This window comes from Stomoxys calcitrans, chromosome 2, assembly GCF_963082655.1.
Source record: "Stomoxys calcitrans chromosome 2, idStoCalc2.1, whole genome shotgun sequence".
In the NCBI taxonomy this organism is placed as follows: Eukaryota; Metazoa; Arthropoda; class Insecta; order Diptera; family Muscidae; genus Stomoxys; species Stomoxys calcitrans.
The window spans coordinates 193,244,109-193,261,718 of record NC_081553.1 but is presented as its reverse complement, the minus strand read 5'-3'; the positions used below and the strand labels follow the sequence as shown (position 1 = coordinate 193,261,718).

The window sequence follows — 17,610 nt, the reverse complement described above, 5'->3', positions numbered from 1 at the left end:
GCAGGTTCCCAGAACCAGGAGTGTGCTAGAACCAGTAAGTTTACTAGAATCAGGGAGGTTCGCTTGAAACAGGAAGATTCTCAGGACCCAGAAGGTTATGAGAACCAGGACAGTTCCCAGAACCAGGAAAGTTCCCAGAACCAGGAAAGTTCCCAGAAACAGGAAAGTTCCCAGAACCAGGAAGGTTGCCAGAACCAGGAAGGTTGCCAGAATCAGGAAGTTTCCCAGAATCACGAAGGCTCCCAGAACCAGGAAGGTTCCCAGAACCAGGAAGGTTCCCAGAACCAGGAAGGTTCCCAGAACCCGGAAGGTTCCCAGAACCAGGAATGTTCCCGGAACCAGGAAGGTTCCCAGAACCAGGAAGTTTCCCAGAACCAGGAAGTTTCCCAGAACCACAAAGGTTCCCAGAACGACGAAGGTTCCCAGAATCAGGGCAGGTTTCTAGAACCGGGAAGGAAGGTTACCCGAATTAGGTAAGTTCCTAGCGCAAGGAAGGTTCCCAGAACCAGGAAAGCTTCGCAGAATCACAAAGGTTTCCAGAATCAGGCAATTCCTAGAACCAGGAAGGAAGGTTACCAGAATTAGGTTCCTAGGATTAGAAAGGATCCCAGAATCATGAAGTTCCCAGAATCAGGAAGTTTCTCGGAACCACGAACGTTCCCAGAACGACGAAGGTTCCCAGAATCAGGGCAGGTTTCTAGAACCGGGAAGGAAGGTTACCAGAATTAGGTAGGTTCCTAGCGCAAGGAAGGTTCCCAGAACCAGCAAAGCTTCGCAGAACCACAAAGGTTTCCAGAATCAGGGCAGGTTCCTAGAACCAGGAAGGAAGGTTACCAGAATTAGGTTCCTAGGATTAGGAACGTTCCCAGAATCAGGAAGTTTCCCAGAACCACGAAGGTTCCCAGAACCAGGAAGGTTTCCAGAACCAGGAAGGTTCCCAGAACCAGGAAAGTTCCCATAACCAGGAAAGTTCCCAGAACCAGGAAGGTTCCCAGAACCAGGAAGGTTCCCAGAACCAGGAAAGTTCCCAGAACCAGAAAGGTTCCCAGAACCAGGAAGGTTCCCAGAACCAGGAAGGTTCCCAGAACCAGGAAGGTTCCCAGAACCAGGAAGGTTCCCAGAACCAGGAAGGTTCCCAGAACCAGGAAGGTTCCCCGAACCAGGAAGGTTCCCAGAACCAGGAAGGTTCCCAGAACCAGGAAGGTTCCCAGAACCAGGAAGTTTCCCAGAACCAGGAAGGTTCCCAGAACCAACAAAGGATCTCAAACCAGGAAGAATCCCAGATCCAGGAGGGTTTCAGAACAAGGAATGTTTTCGAGGATTTCCAGTAACGAAGAAGGATTGTAGAGAAGAATCTCAAGCCAAAAGGAGTTATGGAAGGTGCAAGTAATGGATCAGTGATACAAAATATTCTAAAGCCAAGAAGTTCTTCTTGAACCAATGATAATTACCTGATTTAAACAAAGGTTAGAGAATTGCAAATGGTTCCTAGTGCATAGGGGTTCCTCGGAGATCAAAAGCTCCGAGTCAAAGCATGTTGGGAAAGTTTTTCTGAATCTTGCTCTTTCCCAGAAATAAGGTTCCCAGAACAGGGAAGGTTCCCAGAATCAGAATAGTTTTCGGGGTCCAAGTAATTTTTGCTGATTCAAAGAGTGACTGAAGATCGAAAAAGATTTCCAGCTACGAGGAAGGATTGTAGAGAAGAATCTCAGAGCCAAAAATAGTTACGGAAGGTGAGGATTAATCCAGGCATACAGTTAACGCAGAAGGTTTCAGTGGCCAGAGAAACGATGGTTCAATGAAGCAAGAAAGGTTTTGGAAATGATAGAGGAGCGAAAAATATTCGTAAGGTTCTTAAATTATGAAAGGTTAAAGGATTGAAGAGGTTCCCGCTAAGGTAAAAGATTTCGAAAAGTTGAGACTAGGGCTGCGGATTCGACCGGAGTTGAGTATTTCAGTTCGGAGTCGAAGTCGGAATCAATCTATTGAGCCGGAGTCGAAGTTTGGTTCGGAGTTGAGAAAATTTGCACGGATTCCAAACCGCTCTCCGAATCCAGCTTTATACTACGAATCCCTCCTGGGGTCGGAGTGGGTGGCTATACTCCGCAGCCCTGATTGAGACAGTATCTCAGAGCCCAAAAAAATTGCGAATAGACTGCAGAATCATACATTTTTTCCACCGGACTTAGAATTAAGTAAATGAGAAAGATTTCCGTGACCCTAGAAACGGTTTCCTTAGCCTAAAGTGCTCATTGATTGCAATATCGGTAAGAGAATCGGCGAAAACCGAGTAAGGGTCCAATAACAAATTATCCTAGAATCGAATTATTGAAGAAAGTCAATGACCAGAGAAGTTTGAAGTATGTTTCGACATCAATGGAAGGTTTGCCCATTCCGTGAATGATAAGAACATCAAGGTAAACTAACGAAGATGGTTGCGCATAGCCGATAAAGTACTGCACCACCCATATTCCAAAAATTTTGCATTGGTTCTACTGCGTGCGCTTCGCCATTCGGAAGGGATTGGATTGACCATGGATTGGGAACAAGTTTTACACTTGTATCGTTTAGAGTTCTGAAAAGCTAAGGTTTCTTGTTTTTATTACCCAAATAGGCCTTTTTGAATAACTGGATTTCGCTAAGGGAACTATCCATGTTAATCCATCGGCACTGCCATTATTTTCATTTCCATTTCCATTTTTTTTCTAAAATATGACATGTTTCTCGTTTCGCTTGCTGATTTCCCAAGCGGCAATATACATACAGCTCATAAAGTATCATTTTAATACTTAGTCGCAGCCATAGTTATTGTTGCTGTTGCTGCTGCTGCTGCCGGTGGTATTGCTGCCGTTGTTGTTGCTGTTGCTGCTGTTTCTCATCTGAGGTTTGAAGGTGATTTGAAAATGTGTGGGATTCTAATGACAATGTTATTTAACGTTTCTGTGTTTTTACTTTTGACTCCCCAGCCCTCCTTCTTCAGGCAGAGTCTGGCTTGTGGTGCGGTGATCATTGTACCTTGCAGCTCCATTTAAAATTCCCTCTCACCCTCTCAGCTCTAGCCCCCCACACACACACAATGTGTGTGTGTGTGTGTGTGTGAGTGTCTGCTTGAAACTGCGTTAGGTTTCATTTGTCTAACAACGCATTTTATATGTCCGTTTGTTCGTCGGTCCGTTCGTCCGTCCGCCCGTCCGTTCGTTCGTTCGTTTGGATCATTCATATGTCTGCGCCTGCGCCTGCCTCTGTGCTTCTTTGAGAGTAGAGATTGAAACAGGTTTCTTAGGTGACTAAACCATAAAAACAGCATCAACACCAACACCAAGTACCGCCACACACTTCATCATCATCTGTTGATCGTCTTAGAATTGAAAAGGAACTTAGAAATATTTTTTTTGGGGGAAGCTTAAGGCAAAGACTCTGTGGTAAGCGGCACTTTTTAGTCAAAGTCTATTTTTAGTTTGGTATGTAAGAGGATGATGAATTTTGAATCCAAATCTGTGGATGGGAGTGATGGATGCTCTTTATTTCAGGAAATTGATCATTGACTGTGGCCAACTCTTTCAAGGTCCGGTTATGACTACCCAGTGACCCCATAGTTTTGATGCAGCAGAATTTCATTGATATCGATAATGTATGAGCTCAGCTGTCAGTGGGTATTGATAACCGATTGAGAAAATAACTGTAAAAAATGTGAAAATTTAGGCTACACCAAAATAACTTCTCATCAAATCCTGTATAACCGATCTTTCTTGGATTTCTATGGCCTGGTACCAAGAAAAGTTCCTTAAAATATCAGTGATCAGAGGTCTAACGATTTCTAGAGACAAGGAAGCTTGCCTGAACCAAAAAGAACTTCGAGAATGGAATCAAGGTTTCCATAAAGGTAGAAGATTTTACAGAGCCGAAACTGGATTTCAGTGTCAACAAATCGTTTAAGAGCACAAGATTAGACTTAATGTAGATAGTTTGAGTGACTCGAGAAAAGACGGTTCCAAGAACTAAGGTTCAGGGAAGATTCGCTGATCCCAATGGCTGGTTGAAGAAGATAATAGTCCTGAAAGAAGAATCAGCCTCCGCCTGAAAGAAATTCGCCCCAAGGGAGGTTTAGGAATTTCAAAGGCCACCTCAGCAAAAAAGTTCCCGCAGTGCAGAGAAAGCCTTTTTGAAACGGAGGAATTTACGAAGGCTTTTCAGAACTGAAGAATTGCAGTCTGGTGGTGTCAGTGACCATAGAACCAACGTTTCTCAAACAAAGAAGATTTTGGAGCATCAAAGTAGGTTTTCGAGAACGAATTACGGTTTTCTAAACACGAGAAAGTTTAGAGAATAACAAATGGCTTCCAGTAACGTAGGAAAAAGGTGTCCACTTCCTAATTAAATTGCGGATTAAGCCATTTTTATAAAACGGAGCACAAAGAATGAAATAGCTGGAGATTTCAGTGACCACAGAGCCAGGGAAGTTTTCGAGATCAGGAAAGAACTTCTCATTCCAAGAGAGCTAGGGAAACGAAATAGAAGATTCCGAGCTTTCCTGGTTCTGAGAACCGTCATGGAACTGAAAACATTCCTGGTTCTGCAAACCTTCCTGGTTTGAGAATGTTCCTGGTTCTTAGCACTATCCTGGTTCTGAGAACCAACCTGCTTCTGGGAAACTACCTGGTTCTGGGAACCAACCTGGTTCTGAGAACCATCATGACTCTGGGAAACTTCTTAGTTCGGAGAACATTCCTGGTTTTGGAAAGCTTTTTGGTTCTGGGAAACTACCTGGTTCTGGGAAACTTCCAAGTTATGGGAACCTTTTTGGTTCTGGTGAAGTTTCTGGTTTTGGGAATTTTCCTGGTCCTTGGCAGCTTCTTGGTTCTGGAAACCTTCCTTCCCCTGCGAATCTTCCTTCTCTTGCGAATCCACTTGTTTCTGGGAACCTTCCTGGTTCTTGAAACCTTCCTGGTTCTGGAAAGCTTTCTGGTGGTGGTGAAGTTCCGGATTCTGAGATTCTTCTTGGTTCCTGGTTCTTGAAACCTTCCTGGTTCTGGGAAGCTTTGTGGTGGCGGTGAAGTTCCGGATTCTGAGATTCTTCTTGGTTCTGGGAATCTTCCTCATTCTGGTAACCTTCCGGGTTTGAGAATCTTCCAGGTTCTAAGAATCTTCCTAGTTCTGGGAACCTTCCTAGGGCTGGCAACCTTCCAGGTTCTGCGAACTTTCCTGGTTTTAGGATGTTTCCTGGTTCTGGGAACCTTCCTGGTTCTGGGAACCTTCCTGGTTCTGGTAACCATCCTGGTTCTGGGAACCTTCCTGGTTCTGGGAACCTTCCTGGTTCTGGGAACCTTCTTGGTTCTGGGAACCTTCCTGGTTCTGGGAACCTTCCTGATTCTGGAAACCTTCCTCGTTCTGGAAACCTTCCCGGTTCAGGGAACCTTCCTAGTTCTGGGAACCTTCCTGCTTCTAGGAACATTCCTGGTTCTGGGATCTTCTCTGGTTCAGGGAACTTTTTTTGGTTCAGTCAACCTTCCTGGTTCTGGCAACTTTCCTTTCTCTGGCCACTGAAACCTCCGGCTGTTCCAGAAAATGGGACCTTCCGCAAGTTTTACTCTATGCTAGGATAAATTCCCTTTCTCTTGAGCCTTCCTGGTTTTGGTAAGCTTTCTAGTTCTGGGAACCCTCCTGGTTCTGGGAAACTTCCAAGTTCTGGGAACCTTTCTGGTTCTGGTGAAGTTCCCTGTTCTGAGAATATTCCTGTTCTGAGAATTTTCCTGGTTCTGAGAATTTTTCAAGTTCTGGGAACCTTCCTAGTTCTGGTAACCTTCCTGGTTATGTGAATCTTCCTAGTTCTGGGAACCTTCCGTGTTCTGGAAAACTTCCAGGTCCTGGTTATGTGATCCTTCCTGGTTATGAGAACTTCCTGTTTCTGGGAACCTTCCTGGTTTAGGCAACTTTCCTTTCTCTGGCCACTGAAACCTCCTGCTGTTCCAAGATTTTTGACCTTTCAGTGATAGAAAGAATTTTTGATTCTCCGGATCCCTGCACTGTTACAAGATCCAACAACTATTCCTTAAATCCTCCGCAGATTGTGGGAACCTCTCTTTATTCGCTTGAAAAATCGTCTTCGGTTGACAATGGTTCCTCGGTTTTTAAAACCTACCACGATGGTTTTGGCCTTATCCCCTTACCATAAATAAAAAAGTTCTCTGGAACATTGTATCGCTTTCACAACTCTTCCGTTTTCAGGTACCATCCTCAGGAAATCATTCTCGGTTTCAGAAACTATTCTCGGTTTCAAAAACTTTCCTCGGTGCAGAAACAATTCAAAGTTCCGTAGACTTTCCTCAGTCACCGAAACCTTTATCGGGTTTAAAAACAATTCCTGGTTTTCTGAGACCTTCGTAAGATTCGGCAACCTTTCTTGGGTTACAAAACATCCATGGTTTCAGAAACCTTCCGTGGTTTCAAAAAATCTTCCATGGAGTCAAAAACCTTTCATGGTTTCATGAACTTTCCTCAGTTTCAGAATAAAACTTCCTTGGTTTTAAAAATCTTGTCAAGTTTCGAAAAACTTACCCGGATTTGGAATCCCCTATGGTATTAGAAACTTTCCTCGGTATCCAAAACCTTACTGAGCTTCAAAATCCTTTATCGGTCTCAGAAACATTCAACGGTGCTGAAACTATTCTCGGTTTTGGGCACTTCCCTCGTTCACCGACACATTTATCGGTTTCACAATTCCTGGGTTTCTGAGACCTTTGTAGGCTTCGGCAATTTTCCAAGGGTCCCAAAACTTCCATGGAGTCTAAAACCTTCCATAGTATCAGAGACCTTCGTCAGGTTCAGAATAAATCTTCCTTAGTTTCAAAAGCTTTCAGAAATCTTGGCAGGTTTCTGCAAAAGTTTTCAGAAATCTTGGCAGGTTTCTGCAACCTTTTTCGGATTTAGAAACCGCTTTGGTTTTAGATTCCTTCGTCGGTATCGAAAACCTTTCTGGGATTCAAAGACCTTTGTCGCTTTCAAAAACATTTCTCAGTGGAGAAAACATTATCGATTTCGAAGACTTTCCTCGGTCACTGAATCCATTATTTTCAAAAGCAATTCTTTGGTTTCTGAGACTTCTTGGCTTCGGCAATCTTCCTAGGATCATCCAACTTCCATGGTATCTGGAATCTTCCTTGGTTTCAGAAATCTTTTATGGAATCATAAACCTTTTATGGTTTCAGAATTTGGAGCCTCTCTGCGGTCATCTAAAACTCTATGGGTCCCAAAAAAAATTCCTGTGCCAAAACTTGGTTTCAGAAAGAGTCTTTAGGACCGAAAGAGTTCCTTATGATCAGAAGAGCTTTTTAGGAACAGTACATTTTTTTAACGACAGAAGAGTTTCTTAGGAGTTCCTAAAGAAAAGTATCGTTTCTTAGGAACTGAAGAGTTCACAAGGAACTGAAGAGTTCCTTATGAACAGAAGAGTTCCTTTGTAATAGAAGTGTTCCTCGAAACAAAAGAGTTTCTTGGCAATAGAAGAGTTTCTTAGCAACTGAAAATTTGCTTAGGAACAGAAGAGTTCTTTAGTAACAGAAGAGATCCTTATGTTCCCTAGGAAAAGAAGAGTTCCTTAGGAAGTCTCTTAGGAAGGGAAGAGTTCCTTAGGAGCAGAAAAGTTCTTTGTGAAAAGAAGAGTTTTATAAGAGTTCGTTAGTAACAGAAGAGTTACCTAGGAACAGAAGAGTTCTTAATGAACAGAAGAGTTCCATGGGAACAGAAGAGTTCCATGGGAACAGAAGAGTTCCATGGGAACAGAAGAGTTCCTTAGGAACAGAATAGTTCCTTAGGAACAGAATAGTTCCTTAGGAACAGAAGAGTTCCTTAGGAACAGAAGAGTTCTTTAGGAATAGAATAGTTCCTTAGGAACAGAAGAGTTCCTCAGGAACAGAAGAGTTCCTCAGGAACAGAAGAGTTCCTTAAAAACAGAAGAGTTCTTTAGGAACAGAAGAGTTCCTTAGGAACAGAAAAGTTCCTTGGGAATAGAAAAGTTCCTGAGGAACAGAAAAGTTCCTTAGGAACAGAGGAGTTCCTTAGGAACAGAAGAGTTCCTTTGGAACAGAAGAGTTCCTTAGGAACAGAAGAGTTCCTTAGGACCAGAAAAGTTCCTTAGTACCAGAAGAGTTCCTTCGGAACAGAAGAATTCCTTAGGAACAGAAGAGTTCCTTAGGACCAGAAGAGTTCCTTAGGAACAGTAGAGTTCCTTAGGACCAGAAGAGTTCCTTAGGAACAGTAGAGTTTCTTAGAAACAGAAGAGTTCCTTAGGAACAGAAGAGTTCCTTAGGAACAGAAGAGTTCCTTAGGAACAGAAGAGTTGCTTAGGAACAGAAGAGTTCCTTAGGAACAGAAGAGTTCCTTAGGAACAGAAGAGTTCCTTAGGAACAGAAGAGTTCCTTAGGAACAGAAGAGTTCCTTAGGAACAGAAGAGTTCCTTAGGAACAGAAGAGTTCCTTAGGAACAGAAGAGTTCCTTAGGAACAGAAGAGTTTGTTAGTAACTGTAGAGTTCCTTAGGAACAAACAAGTTCTCTAGTACCAGAAGAGTTCCTTATGAACAAACAACTTTCTGTGGAACACAAAAGTTCCTTAGGAACAGAGGAGTTCTTTAGGTACAGAAGAGTTCCCTATGAACAAACAAGTTCTCTAGTAGTAATAGGGTTCCTTATGAGCAAACAAGTTTCTTTGGAACAGAAAAGTTTCTATGAAACAGAAGAGTTCGTTTTGAACAGAAGTGTTACTTGGAAGAGTTGCCCAATAACAAACAAGTTCCTTGGGAGTAGACGATGTCCTTAAGAACCAAAAAGTTTCTTGGGAGCAAAATATTTCTTTAAGACTGCAGTCTTTGATAAGTGAAAAGTTTGCCCCTGTTCCTTAGTGAAATTTTCATGGACAAAATTGCATTGCTCCTCAACGCGCTAATTTAGTTTTTGCCTTAACAAGCGCTGAAGTAGTGTTCTGATGAACTCACCAGAAAATGAAATCAACCTCTCAAGATCATATGTGGACACTCTGTTCTGCGTCATCTTCGGCAGTGGTATTGGAAAAATCAACTGAAAGCGCTTTTGCCAGTTGTCTTTCCTTGGAACATCCTCCTAAACTTGCTACATTGGTTTACTGAAAGCGTGGTTGACTCTGGTATAATCATATATGACAGCGACATCTGCAGAGCTTCGGTAAGCTGTATTGGGGGTCTGCTTTTTTGCAGATCGTTGGTGTGTTAAGATTTTCTTGGCTAGCATCTATTGTAGGTTAAGCGCCGACTTGGAGCCTTTTTATAGGTATATGGATACGGTTATACTAAAGGTTTTTTCAGCTTAGGAGCGGAAGGTCACTTGCCATGGATGGTTTGACTAGAAAGATGTGAAAACACTTTTGGAAGGCTACACCGGATCATGTTGAGTCGATTTTTAACTGGTGTGTCAAGGAAGGTTATTTCCCTTCTATGTGGAAATGCGAGTTGCGGTCCCTCTGATATCGCCTGATCAATTGTGGAGCAATCCAAGATCGTATTATAGCATCAACGCCCTCACCGCGCTTGCCAAGGCACTGGAGAGGATAATGGTGACAAGATTTGTGGAGGGCTATGACAAGGGTAAATTCCCATTCTAGTTTGGCTTCCGAAAGGAAAAGAGAACTATGGATGCCTGGATCCATGTGCATGACGGTATAAGCGGTTCGATGATTGTTTCAGAGAGAAGGAGTTTCTTGGCCCACTTGGATAAGGTGAAGGAGAGAATGGCCGTTGTAGCTTAAATGGTTGAACGTAGTCTGAGAAATAATTAGAATATTAAACAACGTGCTGTGCGTGCCATCTATGATGGTTTGTGTGTTTGCGCCAGCAACCTATGGCGCCAACGCACCAGATCTGTAAATATTTCTGAACTAAATTTCTTTTAGATGGCAACACTGGTCCCCTAGACCTTCTGGCAAGAGTGATAACAGATTTTCGTACATTCTGCCTGAAAGCTCCTTTGTGGAACCTTCAGAAATGTACCCTAAGCCAGAATAACCATATCGTCAACTTTATTATTAACCTAAAAATCCAACGTTTCCTTCCTCAGGAAGTTAAATGCAAGGGAATTTCTTTTAGCTCTTCCTTCAATTCCCAGCATCTGTATCCACACATTTTACTTATCATTGAAACCATTTGGTTGACTTTAGTTTTTTTCCTGCGTGCTTCCATCTTTGTTTGATTTCCTTTTCTAAGACGCAATTTCGAAATAAGCTTCCAGCCTTTTAACCCCTCTGCTTTTCCTCCTCATCCGCCTCCTCAATGACAAGACTTGTTTCCAAAGAATTTTCGAAGCAAAACAAAAATATCCAAGTTTTTAGTACGAGCATGCCTTTTTATGGGATCTTTGTTGGTTGTTGTTGTTGCTGTTGGTGGTTGGTTGTTGTTATTGTTGTTGGTGGTTGTTTGTTTCGTCTATTTTTCATCCAAAAGACAACAAATTAAGTTTGACCTCAATTTCGTTTGGCTGGTTGATTTCCCTCCCCCCCCCCCCCCCCCCAACAAACTACGACAACGCTTTGAAACAAAACACAACATTTAATTTTTGTAGAATCCACCAACAAAAATGGGGAGGAAGATCTTAAAACAGAGAGGAAGAGAGAGTGAGAAGGCGGCATAGGGAGCCCTGAAAAACCAACTCTCCTTTTTTATTTGAAAAACACACGGACAAAAAACAGCCTAGGGTCTGTCTATGCTACGAAACGAGTCGCAGTGGAGCAGCAACATAACAAAACCAAGAACCATGGACTATGGAATAATGGTTCAAACTACGTTGGCTGACTGGCTGAGTGGCTCGCAATAGATGATGTTGGTGGCTTTGTTATTAGGTTTTACAACAACATCCGCTTAGCTGAAGCTGAACAGCAAAAGTAGTCGTCAAAAACAAGGCTAAATAAAATATCAGGCTATGAGACGTTTCAAATACCAAGGCAGACAACAGGCAAGCAGAAGTTATCTAACACCAGCTCACTACCCAGCCAGCCAGCCAACTCTGGCGAGTGAGTGAGCGACAAGCTGGTCTAAAGGTTTCTAGAAAACGAAGATGAAAATATTACCACAAGCTCCACCGCCATCTTTGCCCTATCATGTTAGCAAGGCCTTAAAGTTTCACTTCGCTGGGAAGAAAACAAACAAAAAAAAACACCTTCAGCCCCCATGGATTCTGGCAGGCAATTCCCCACGCTAGCTTAAATAGAGAGAACAATGGCAGAGTTTTCTACTTCAATCTCTGTATATCTCTCCCCAAATCATAGACAAGACTCTCGTCACGAGAGTATCATTTACTCTCAAACAACACAAAGTTTGGATACCCTTTTTAAGATCACTCGGCACAACCTGCTCTGTTGATGTAGCAGCATAGCACAAAGCCTCGTAGTTTGCGGCATTTTCTGAAGCTTTTTAAACATTGAAGTGCCATGTTGGTGTTGGTGGCTATATGTGTGTGTGTTTGCATGCCTGAAATGGGGTTTTCCTTGATTGAAATTAATTCCTAGACAGCAAAAGCAACAGCAACAAATTAACGACCACGTTTCCAAATACGAGAAGAAACCCCTATAAAGCGGAAAGTGGCAACACTCAACACTAGACGAGACAAAGAGAGAGAGAGAGAGAGAGAGCAAAAGAGACAGTGGTTTGCAGAGTGTAAAAAATTTAATGAAATTTAGAAATATACGATGAAAGGTTTAGAAATGAGCCTTTCCGTATTGAATTATCGTCATCACATATTTAACAGAGGTGAATGGAAGATTCACGGGAAAAAATGTAGACTCACGAAAAGCTGATGATATGTAAGAAAAATTACGGATCACAAAAAACTCAAGAACCAAGAAAAACATAAGGGTCACAAAAAAAAAATTACGAGTAGAAAAATAAATAAAAAAATCACGGATTACGAAAAAAGCATGAGTCACGAAAAAAATTACAACTCCATGAAATACCACGAGCCACAAAACAATGATGGGCCAAGAGAAAATCTCAATCACGAAAAAATTATAGCTCACAAAAAAAACCATGATCACGAAAAAATTATGGGTCAAGAAACAAAAACAGATCACGATTAACACGTGAATCACGAAAATGTAACGAGTCACGAAAAGCTCGAGCCGCAACAAAATCACGTCTCAAGAAAACATCACGAGTCACGCAAAAATCACAAGGGTCACGAAAAAAATTACGATTCAAGAAAAAAATCACGGATCACAAAAAAAGCATGAGTCACCAACAAAATTACAAGTCACTGAAAAACAGCGAGTCATAAAATAATGCCGGGTCATGAAAAATCCCGATCACGAAAAAATTAGGGCTAAAAAAAAATCTTGAATACGAAAAATTAAGGGGCAAGAAAAATAAACAGGTCAGGAAAAAAATAAGCCACTAAAGCATGATAGGTCACAAAAATTTAACGATCCAGATCACGGAAAAATTATGAATCACGATTTACACAAGGGTCACGCATAAACATGATTTAAGAAAACATGAAAGTCAAGAAAAAATCAAAATTCACAAAAAAAAAATCACAGGTCATGAAAAAATTACGATTCGAAAAAAAAATTAAAGGGCCTCGAAACGATTTCATACTCCATAGAAAAATTCGAGTTAGAAAATCATGAGTTAAGAAAAATTTACGAGTCACAAAAAATCAAGAGTCACAAAAATATTAAGAACAAATCTAGAGTCATGAAAAAATACTGAGTCTGAAAAAAATTACTAGGTACGAAAACATTACGAATCAGGAAAAAATCTCAAGTTATGAAAAAGTGGCTGGATACAAGATTCTCGATTCACTAAAAAAACATAAGTGACAAAAATATCACTATTCAAGAAAAAATCACGGGCCACGTAAAAATCACGAAAAACAAACAAATTACGGGTCACGAAAATATCATGAGTCACGAAAAAATTACAAGTCAAAGAAAAGTCTAGAGTCACAATGAAATCACAGGTCATCGCGAGTTTCAAAAAACCATTAGTTGTAAATAAATTAGGAGTCACAAAAGATCATAGGACTCAAAAAGTAGTCAAGGGTCTCTAAAAATCACGAGTCAAAAAAATCATGTGTCGATCCGATCGACCGAACTCCCGATTTGACTTCTTGAGTCCTTACAAGACGCAATTTTTATCCTATTTGGCTGAAATTTTGCCTGTCGTGTTCCGAATCAATTTATAACCTGATATAGCTCCCATGTTCGGTTCCTAGAATTATGCCCTTCAACTAAGTTTATTTCGCATACATTTTAAGCAGAATCCATGGTGATGGGTTCCCATGATTCAGTCCAGCCGAACTTAGCACGCTTTTCCTTGTTTGTCCTAGAGTTGGTTTTTACGGCCCGAGTTTCCTTTCTCTACACAAGAATCGAATTTCTACACCAGGAGCCAGCTTTGTCGATCTATACTCCTGTAATCTCATTCGAATTAAGAGTCTCATAAGCAGCTGTTTTCGACATAGTTATCGAGTTAGGCCTCCCATGTGTCCGTTCTCTAGACACTTTTAAGAATTAAGGAGCTATATAGACTTCTGGACCGGTTCACGTCTCAAGTAGTACCTTTTTTCAAGCTAGGAACCGACTTTTTAGAACCCGGTGTTGTCTTTCTCGACCCTGTAGTTGGTTTTCTCAACCTAAGAATTAATTTTGCTGAATTTTCGGCTTTTGAGCTACTTTCTGAATATAGCCACCGACTTTATTCAGCCAAATGCCTCTTTTTTCCCAACAAATGTTTTAATTTTTCGATTCCTGAGTAGAGTTTTAAATCCAGAACCTATCGTTTAGGCATCACGCTCGGATTGCCAGTGCGGGGGTTCAATTTTTAACGGAGGCCTTGGTCTGCCCCAACAGTGGTATAACCATGGACTTAAAATTGTCTCAGTGAGTCTGTAAAGGACTGCCGCTCTTAACTAACCTTTGCTTTAGTTATTTGGCCAGCACTAATTGCAGTGAGAGAAGTTTCCTGCTGTTCGTTAATAGGATGTTCATGGAAGAAATTTCTGATTGGACTCCCGTCCGCGATACCTGTGAAGGTAAGACAACTTATAGATCTGAATTATCGCAAGACCTTCCTTTCTTTATAGGGTCTTGCAATAATTCTTATCAATAAACTATTTTTATGTCCAATGTAGCCTAGTGTGGATTCATTTGAGCTATTCACTTTTCTGTTTCGTCTTAGCTCAAGTTCTGTTCACTTCCATTCATTTCTACACCACTGTGCAATACTATCCATGTCATGCACATTGCCAGAGGCAACAGGCAAACGGATAAATGCAATAACAACTACAACAACATCTAATAACAACAGTTACAACATCATAGCATTCATTGTTATATGCACTTCGTACCCGTCTCCCCTATTTACCCCTCTGGTACTTTGGTGTATACATGTGAATGTGCTCCTCCCCACTACAAGGCAGCAAACAACCGACCATTCATACACATAGGTACAACGTACATCCCCATCTAAGTATTATCCGTTTGCCTATGCTGACGTTGTCCACCATTCATCCGTTCAGTCGGTTGTCGTAAATTAAAAATTTCTCATAGACGCGAGACGGAATATTGCCTAGTTGGCTGAGACACGATAACCATTTTTGATGAGACTTCACTTCACACTAAGCAAAGAGAAGAGATTTTTTGTCAAGCAAAAGCAAAAGCTTATAAACTCCCAAGAAATTTAGACTCTCTACCCATAATCGTTTACTCAAAGGGTGAGAGATACAAAGAGAGGTAGAGCCAAGTAGCGTGTCTCTTCTCTTCTATAACGGCTGTGTGTGCCCCAACGGGTGTGTGTGTGTGAGTTTGTTTTGTTGTGTTTTGGTAGTCGAAAAAGGGGGGCAACAAGTGTCACACAATCGCTGTTGCAGCGATATACAAGGCTGCTGCTGCCTCGCTGCCGGCGCGTCGTTAACGCAGCTATCAATGATGTTGATATTCTTGAATATTATCCCCAAAGCCCTGTGTGTAAAGGCAACTGCTGCTGCTGCGACGCTGTTGTTGTCTTCCTTATTCTTCTATTTCTATTGCTTCATTGAGGCTTCGTTCGTCTTTCTCTGGCGATAAGCTTGAATTTCCCCTACAGGGTTTTTGAACTTTCAGATGTTTCGAAAGTCATGAAATCATTTTTAAATGGACTAGACAACATTATTTCATGTGAATGTACATATGTATGTAGTTGTATGAGTGTGTGTGTGTATATGTTTTGATGAATAGGGTCAGATAGAGCAGACTCATTAGCATCGACATTTTTTTGGTTGCTAAAGATTTAATATGATTAGGAGGATAGTGCTAGTCTTCACAAGTTTTGGAAAAGAAATCTTATCGCCTGAAAACGGGATAAACGAGGTCAGTCTTAAAAAAACAAAAATACTTTACTTACTCAGCAGCCGACTTTCTAGATTGAAAAGATACTTTTATCCCCCTCCAGGAGTTTCTCTACCAAGTGCCGAATTTGTAGACTTAAGGGTCTAGTCTCACTTGAGTCAGATGTTTTTCTAACTTCAGAACTCAGTTATCGTCTACTGGGCTCAAAAATCAACTTTTTTGATTCGGAGATATCGAAGCAGATTTTCTAAATTTAGAGGTTACTTTTCTTCCCCCAGTAGACCTTTTTTATTCTACTCAAGCGTAGAATTTCTAGACTCAGGAGTGGATTTGGTCGATTTAGGAATCGATTTCCCCCACCTCGATTTTCTTTATACAGATTCTCGCCTATCTTGTTTCATTCCAATTTATCGATAAAGGAGTCGACTTCTGATTCCAAAAGTTGACTTCTAGACTTTGAAGCCAAATTTTTGAGCCATAGGTCGAAGTTCTGGAGATGGTACTTTTGTTACTGGAAACTTATTTCTGAATCAAAAGTCCAATTTCTTGACTAAAGGGCTGTTTTCCTCGAGCAGAAGTAATTTTTCGACCTTGGAGTCAACTTTGTAGACCCAGCAGTTTTTTCTAACATTCCAGCATCCGCTTTCTCTGCATAAGAATCGAATTTCTAGGTTCTGAAGCCAACTTTCTTTACCCAGAAGTCTTCTTCTCTTTGCCTTAGAGTTAAATTTTCCACTTTCATACTCATGAGTCCCCTGTTTTCGATATACAAATCGAGTAAGCGATCGAGATGCCTCCTATCTCAACCCGAGGATTTTATTTTCGCCTACCGTTTTGTCGACTTTCTCATTTCAAGAGTCGCTCTACACAAAAATCCATTTTAAAAAACCAGAAACTGACTTTGCGACCCCAGGGCGGACTTTCTAAGAGTAAAATGTATTCGACCTTCTTGGGTCATTCGGTGCCGGTTTCGAAAGCCTCGACTTTGAGCGACTTCAAAGTCGCTTTCCTTTTACACAAGAATCGATTTTAAAAAGGCAGGATCTGACTTTTCAACCCCAGAGCCGTATTTCTCCCTCTAAAAGTAAAATTTGCCGACCTACTTGACTCATTCGGTGCCGGTTGCGACAAAGCCTCGATTTTTAGACCTTGGTGTATCTATTCCCCTCCCAAGAAGATTATTTTTATCGATCCAAGAGTAGACTTTTGTATTCAGAAATCCAACTTCAAGACCCATCAGCCTACTGCTTCGACATAGATTTTAATATTTTTGCAACTCAAGGATTCGGAGTTTTGCAAATGTTCGATTCAGAAATCAAGCTTCTAGACCCAGCAGCCGACTTTTGCGGACATGGTGTCGATTCCCGCTCATAGGGTTTTTTTCTGGCCCATCCGCAGTTCCCGACTTTTTCTTTCGAAGGCTGGAAAATTAAAGTCGGGTGTCATTTTCCCGGCTCAGTAGTTGCCTTTTGATCTCTTGAGTCATCTTCTGAGTTCAAGAATCTTTAACATCCTGAAGCCGACTTCTTCGAGCGAGCCGGAGGTCGATTTCCTCCTCCTTTCAATCGATGTTCTTGGTTTTTTTTCTGACCCAAGGAGTTGAACCTGGGTCGATTTCCTTAACCAAGCAGGAGCCGTTTTTCACGGCCTTTAGTTAGAATTGGCTTTATTATCTCAATTCAATTCAATTTCAATTCCAATTTCCTCTACACTTTTTTCTTATGCCCTGCAAATTCTTTCCTCTTGAAATTTTTTTCCTCATTTTATTAAAGGAATTCTTCTTTAATGCCTTTCATCATTTTCACCAAGTCCCTAACTGTACTTTACTTTGTTCTAATCACATGGCAACTCCTTTGTTTTTGTTTAACTCAAGCTCTCTATACATCATAGATGTACACACACACACACACACACACCCACAGACTCTTGGACTTGTTCAAATGTTTTGAACCAAACCAAAGGGGGAGTAGTTTTTTGTTGTCTATAAAACTCACACCCAACTCTCACTCTCACATGGCTAACTCCCGCTCACTGACTTTCTCTTGGCAACCCCGCACAAAATTCTAAAGCCAAAATACATGATGTGGTAGCTCTATGACCAGAAAATAGAAATGGGAAGATACGACCGACGATCTGCTACGATTGTTGATGTTTTTTCGTTCCAAGTGAATTGTGAGTTGGTGGGGGGATGTGTAGAATTTTTCTAAAACTATTATCTTAGGATTTTCAACATTAACAACAAAGCCGAAAAGCTAAACATGCGAAGATGA

General features: G+C 41.3%; 1 long non-coding RNA gene across 1 annotated transcript in view; it reads right to left on the bottom strand.

Annotated features, from left to right (window-relative positions):
• LOC131995268 (uncharacterized) overlaps nucleotides 1–14,612 on the bottom strand; it is a 29,842-nt gene extending 15,230 nt beyond the window's left edge. The window contains exon 1 of the long non-coding RNA XR_009397336.1: nucleotides 14,472–14,612. This is a non-coding gene — a long non-coding RNA (uncharacterized LOC131995268). The remainder of the gene's footprint in view (nucleotides 1–14,471) is intronic.
• Between the last annotated feature and the right edge of the window lie 2,998 nt (nucleotides 14,613–17,610).